General features: G+C 41.9%; 1 long non-coding RNA gene across 1 annotated transcript in view; it reads left to right on the top strand.

Annotated features, from left to right (window-relative positions):
* Window positions 1–2,186: 2,186 nt before the first annotated feature.
* LOC143844903 (uncharacterized) overlaps window positions 2,187–6,000 on the top strand; it is a 107,754-nt gene continuing 103,940 nt past the window's right edge. Inside the window, exon 1 of the long non-coding RNA XR_013234187.1 lies at window positions 2,187–2,292. This is a non-coding gene — a long non-coding RNA (uncharacterized LOC143844903). The remainder of the gene's footprint in view (window positions 2,293–6,000) is intronic.

Raw genomic sequence — 6,000 nt, 5'->3', positions numbered from 1 at the left:
TGCAGGAGAAGACTGTTGCGAGTCCCTTGGACTGCAAGGCGAACAAACCGGTCAGTCCTAGAGGAGATCAGCCCTGACTGCTCCTTAGAAGGCCAGATCCTGAAGATGAAACTCAAATACTTTGGCCTCCTCACGAGAAGGAAGGACTCCCTGGAGAAAAGCCTAATGCTGGGAGTGATCGAGGGCAAAAGAAGAAGGGGGCGACAGAGAATGAGGGGGCTGGATGGAGTCACTGAAGCAGTCGGTGCAAACTTAAATGGACTCCAGTTAATGGTAGAGGACAGGAAGGCCTGGAGGATCACGATGGGTCGAACACAACTTCGCACCTAACAACAACAACAACAAAACAACCCTCAGTGGCAGCGTGTGATTTTTAACTTATTGGTCCTCATTGACAGAGTTCAATTTGAACTGATTGGCCCTCACTGGCAGAGTTCAAATCAAGTAGGGAGTGAGTTGACTGCACGCAACTTCAACTTTTTAATGTTTAGTGATGAACAGTGAGTAAGGCCCTGGTATGACAGGCCATTGCTCATCTTCAGTTTCTGAATCTTTGGTTTGGGAAGGGAAAAGAAACTGGGGTGGATGAGGAATACCATATCTAATGGTACAAACTGTATTTTCCTCTACATTTGTTTTGCTTAAATGAAGGTGTGTGAGTAAAAGGGGGGGGGGGTTTAAGAAAGGAGAACTTAGACCAGCCTTTCTTAACTTTTTTGCCATTGAGGAATCCCTGAAACATAATCCAGGTTTTGAGAAACCCCAGAAGTGGTACAATTGTGCAGAATATGATTGGGAAGCATAGCTGTGTACATGCCCAGTTTGGGTCCCTCTCTTTCCCACCTTCTCCAGGCACATCACTGGCCATTTTGGGGAGGGGGGATCAATATGACCATACATGGTCATATCATGACCATACATGGTCATATCACTGATTAATATTTCACAAGTTTAGGAAACTCAGGGCTGTCAAGAAACCCCTTAAATTTTTCTTTACTTCCAACACATGGTTTATAAGAGATCACACAAGGAATTGGAAGGTGAACAGATAGATATTATACCCAGTGTGTATGGAATTGCATATGAAAAATCCATTCCCCATTCAGTGCGGATTGAGAATCATATTTTGACGTAGTGGGAAATAGTGCATTTGGCAAACAAATGTGCTCTGTTATTGTTAAATATAGTCCTTACTGTTTTTGAAGTTTTCGGTTGCAACCATAGCAGAGTCCATAGAGCGGCCGTTTATAAATTAACTCCACCAGGTGACTCAAAGGGGCTGATTTCTTTCTGTTCAACTGTGATGGTTCCCAAAATGGAATGTACCTATGCAAGCCCAGAGAGTGAACAGATTCACAATATAATTGTCATAACAGAAGCAAAAAAGAGAGAAAAGTTAAACAAGACACATGCTAACTTAGCTTCCCAGTCCCCCCTCCCCCACCTGCTAGGCTTCTGTTGAAAGTCTCAACTGTTATTGAACCCTGACATTTGGGTTCAAATCCCCACTCTGCCATGAATGATCTTGGACCACTCAGCCTAGACTACTTCATAGGGCTATTCTAAGGATAAAAAGGCAGGGGGATTTGGGAACCATTAGATGCCACCCTGAGATCCTCGTATGAAGAGAGGCATAAAAAAATAAGCAAGTCTATTTAACTCAGTTTCCCATAAAACTTTAATTGGCTTCATATGATAATCTAGAGCAGCCTTTCTCAGTATTTTTACCATTGAGAAACCTCTGAAACATTCTTCAGGCTTCAAGGAACCCTAGAAATGGTGCAGTCATGGAGAATAAGGTCCCTCCAGGACCATCACCATATATGATCATATCACCTAATCAATGTCTAACAAATTTAAAATATATAAAAAAATGAATTAACTCCCACACATTCAGGAAACCCTTCCAGGACCATCCCTAAACCCTTGTTGAGAAAGCCTGATCTAGAGTATTGGTAAAATTAAGATTCCTTTTCTTTTAGATGCCTGCTATTTTTTTATTATTATTTGAGCTAGTGCTAGATTCATTAGCATGTGAGATCCAACAACAAGCCGACATGCAGGAAATGAAACATATGGAGACCGAAACAAAAAATACTAACTATAAACAGATGACGCTTTACTGCTGTTTTTAACAAGTTATCTCAAGGATGAGGGGGAAGGTTCTTTTGCCATGCTTTTCATGTTTTGTCTGCCTGCTCCAAGGCTCAGCAGTATGTCAATAATCTCTCTTTGCTGCTCACATAGAACTTGAAGGAAGAGATCTGTTGATCTTGCTCATTCTTTGGCCAGGTAAGTGTCTCATATTTGGTAACCTTCTAGATGTAAGCTGCTCTTTCTCATTTTATTACATTTTCCTTGGGACTTCCTCTGGTCTGCTTCACTAGATATTTTGTTGCTGCTTCTGTACTGGGAACTTAATTCCAAGGCATGAGTGAGCCAAATTTGTATTGGGATCATGACATGTGTGTTCCTATTTGTCCCACTGATGAAACCTAGGTGCCATCTATTAGTGTAGGAGGAGCATCTTCTGGAGCAAACAGCAGCCCCCAGACCCATTTCACATCAAGAGAATGCTGTCTGTGTAGTGTGTGTGTGTGGGGATATGTTTCATCTCACTCTCATGTTCCTGATCAGAACCAGGAGTACTACCAGGCCTTGTGTACCTGGGAAACGAAGGTCCTGCTCCTGGAGATTTGGAGGTTGAGCCTGGGGAAGACAGAGACCTCAGTGGGGTATAATATCATAGAGTCCGCCCTCCAAACAATCAATTTCCTTCAGGGGAGCTGACTTCCGTAGTCTGGAAATGAGCTGTAATTCCGGGGATCCCCAAGACCCACCTGGAGGCTGGCAGAGTTCAGATCAAGTAGGGAGTGAGTTGACTGCACGCAACTTCAACTTTATAATGCTTAGTGATGAACAGTGAGTAAGGCCCTGGTATGACAGGCCATTGCTCATCTTCAGTTTCTGAATCTTTGGTTTGGGAAGGGAAAAGAAACTGGGGTGAATGAGGCAGAGGTCATGTACAGATAGACCCTTTATTTTCCTATGTAGTAAGTCAACTTCTCTCAAAAGCTCTTTAGTAATTCACGATGAGAGTGTGTTCATTACTTTACCAGGCTTGTCACATTTTTTAGTCAAGTCAACTTTATTGCACTAGGCTGTAGGCCATCACAAGATCAAATACACAGTAAAATTGTTCAATACAGTAGATAAATTCAAAACAAATAAAGATCTATCACTTATCAACTAAGCAGTAATAGCACATGAAACCCATATACTCTTCCCATCAGCTATTTTAGAAAGTCCATAGTATTTGCCACAAGGCCAGCTTGAATCTTTCTTGCAGCCAATGCAAAGGTGGCAGCCCTTTGTGTTACAAGTGGACCTGTATCCATTTCAGAAAGCAAATACTTTAATTTATCATGAGCGGAAGAAAATTCCCCTGGAATACTTTTATGTAGAAATTTCCTTTTGGATCCGGGTAAGGTGTACATTTCAATAGATAATGTGGGTTCCCGAAGATACAGAAACATTGTGAAAGAGGAATTTGAGCATATCTCTGGACAAAACAGAAGAGGGCATTGACACAAATCTCAGGACCGATAATGCTACCCTTAGCTTGGTCACATTTATATTGTCACATTTTTTTCTTCTTGTTAGGGATTTAAAAAAATAGGAACACAATGTTTCTGCCACAAAGTAAAAGTTGCCAATGTAATTAGTTAAATCATTGATTTGGGGATTGCAATTTTGGCCTAAATCACTGATTGTACCAGTTTGATATGAGACATAGAAAAGTTTTTTCCCCAAATCAGCCAGCTTGGCACTGGAAAAAGAAGTGGTTGCACTGGATTTAAATTGATATAACTCTCAAGGCTTTGTAGAAGAACACAAGGATGGGGTCTCTTAACGTGGTGCCCCCAAATTCCATAGCAACCACCAATATCTTTTGTGGTGTCCATTAAGTGTTTTTTCCAAGTAGGTGGAGCTTTTGGTCCAGGGGGATTTCCGCTTGGTTGTGCAGATATATTTGTAAGTTGCTTTGTCAGCACCTTCAGTGTTCACCATGTTACTGAAGGAAAGTTGTGTGTGTGCAAGAAATTTGTTTTTTTAAATATGTACATTTCTGTAAAACAGAGTTCCTGCCTGAAATGCTTGACCTTCCTGATATCTCATTGTTGACTCCACCTCCCTCTGGCTGCTGTTACATGGCTGCACCTACCATCCTGTGTCAGAACTCCAAGCTGACTACAGGCTGGAAAAGGCTGGAGACCCCTGCTCTAGGATCATGAGTTTTGTAAGCACACCAGAGACTTGCTGTTTATGATCCGCAGCTCCTCCATACAACTTCAGAATTCCTTGAGCTCAATAAAAGCTGTGATGCCCGTTCAAAACCAATGTAAATTTATAGTGTACACACATCCTAGATTAATATAAGTTCAGTCTATTTCCCCTTTTATATAATATCCTGAGACATACAATTCCAACCCTTATATATACTAGTCTGCAAAGCACATATCGTGAATATAGTGTTTTACTTTACCTCATCATTATCCCCCCCCTCTTTTACTGTCAACACTATTCTTTTTGAAAATGAAGAGAACTTGTCTAAAGTTAGGTCAAGTGTCTACCATGCAGAACACTTTTTTCCCTCCCAAATTAGTGGTGGCGTTCACATCCTGTTTGGCCCCGCTGCTTCTTTTTTGAATGTTTAGAATCATAAATGAGGTGTACATGCCACACACCCTGATGAACAACACAGGGACCGAGAGCAAAGGGAAGAGACCCTGCCCTGTCCCATAAATATAGCCTTGGATGCCAGGAATGGCAGAAGGAATTGCTTACAGAACCTTCAACTTTGGATCTGAGGCAGGAATGCAAAACAAAAAAATGAGGTAGTTGTAAAAACTGGCTGTTTTCTGAAAGACGCAACATTTTAAATGAAAATATATTACTTGATGTCTCACATTTGGATTACGTTTACTTTCCATTACAACTGACAGTGAATGTTTACTGTTTTCTCTGGGAAATAGTGGAATCTTCACTGAAAGTCTTTATGAAGAGGACGGAAAAAAACATCTGTCAGGGATGATTTAACGTTTACACAAAATACTAGTCCGTCCTGGGTGGCTTTTGAGGGCTTCTGTCTTATAAGTTAAAAGGGTGAAATACCTTATTATTAATGCAGACTCAGTCATTCGTGCTCATTCATTTGTACTGAGTATATTTTATAGAGTTGGGGAATTCAGTTTCTGAAGTATTTTCTATAGAAGTGCTAAATCCTCCTAACTGAAATGTAAAATATCTGATTTCATCTGTTTCACATTTCCAGGTACAGATGCCTGAAATAAAGGTTAACTGACAAGTTTAACAGTGCAGAGGGAGGCTGAAAGTGGTCAGGAGGCCAAGTGACCTTTGTGTCAGCGTATATCCAAGATACACCAGCATAAGGGCCAGTTACAATGGTGCAGGCCTCCATTGCCACGCTGTTGCTCTCAAGAGCTGGTGGAGGGCTGCTCATTAGCACAACCAAGGTATAGGCACCCACAACCCACAGCTGTGGATGGTTTAGTGGTGTTGTCAGAGTTAGACTGCTTCTGTATGAGGGATTTGGCTGGCCTCACTGCCTGTTTGGGCATGTGGCTAATTCCCGCTTCCTCGTGGAATTGAACACAGTCCAGGGCGGTCCCAGCACTGATATGACTCAAGCACTCTGTTGCACTCCAGTTGCTCTTTTTTGTTATGGGACATAATGAGGTGTAAGTCAGGGCAGGGCCATCTGGAAGAGGAAAAGCTGGGTCATCCCCAGTTAGGGCATTGTTCCCCAACCATCACTCCCATCCTCAAATCCGCCCACAACCTCCACAACCTCCTGTAGCTCTTTTTTAAAGGCTGGAATCGTGTTACAATGTAATTCCAGTAAAATGAAATCTCCCAGTGTCCCCCCCCCCCCCGCAAAGCAAAGGCTATGACAGAATTCTAATGACCACCATATTA

Source organism: Paroedura picta, chromosome 1 (assembly GCF_049243985.1).
Source record: "Paroedura picta isolate Pp20150507F chromosome 1, Ppicta_v3.0, whole genome shotgun sequence".
In the NCBI taxonomy this organism is placed as follows: domain Eukaryota; kingdom Metazoa; phylum Chordata; class Lepidosauria; order Squamata; family Gekkonidae; genus Paroedura; species Paroedura picta.
The sequence above is the reverse complement of the archived record's forward strand: the minus strand, read 5'-3'. Positions and strand labels throughout refer to the sequence as shown.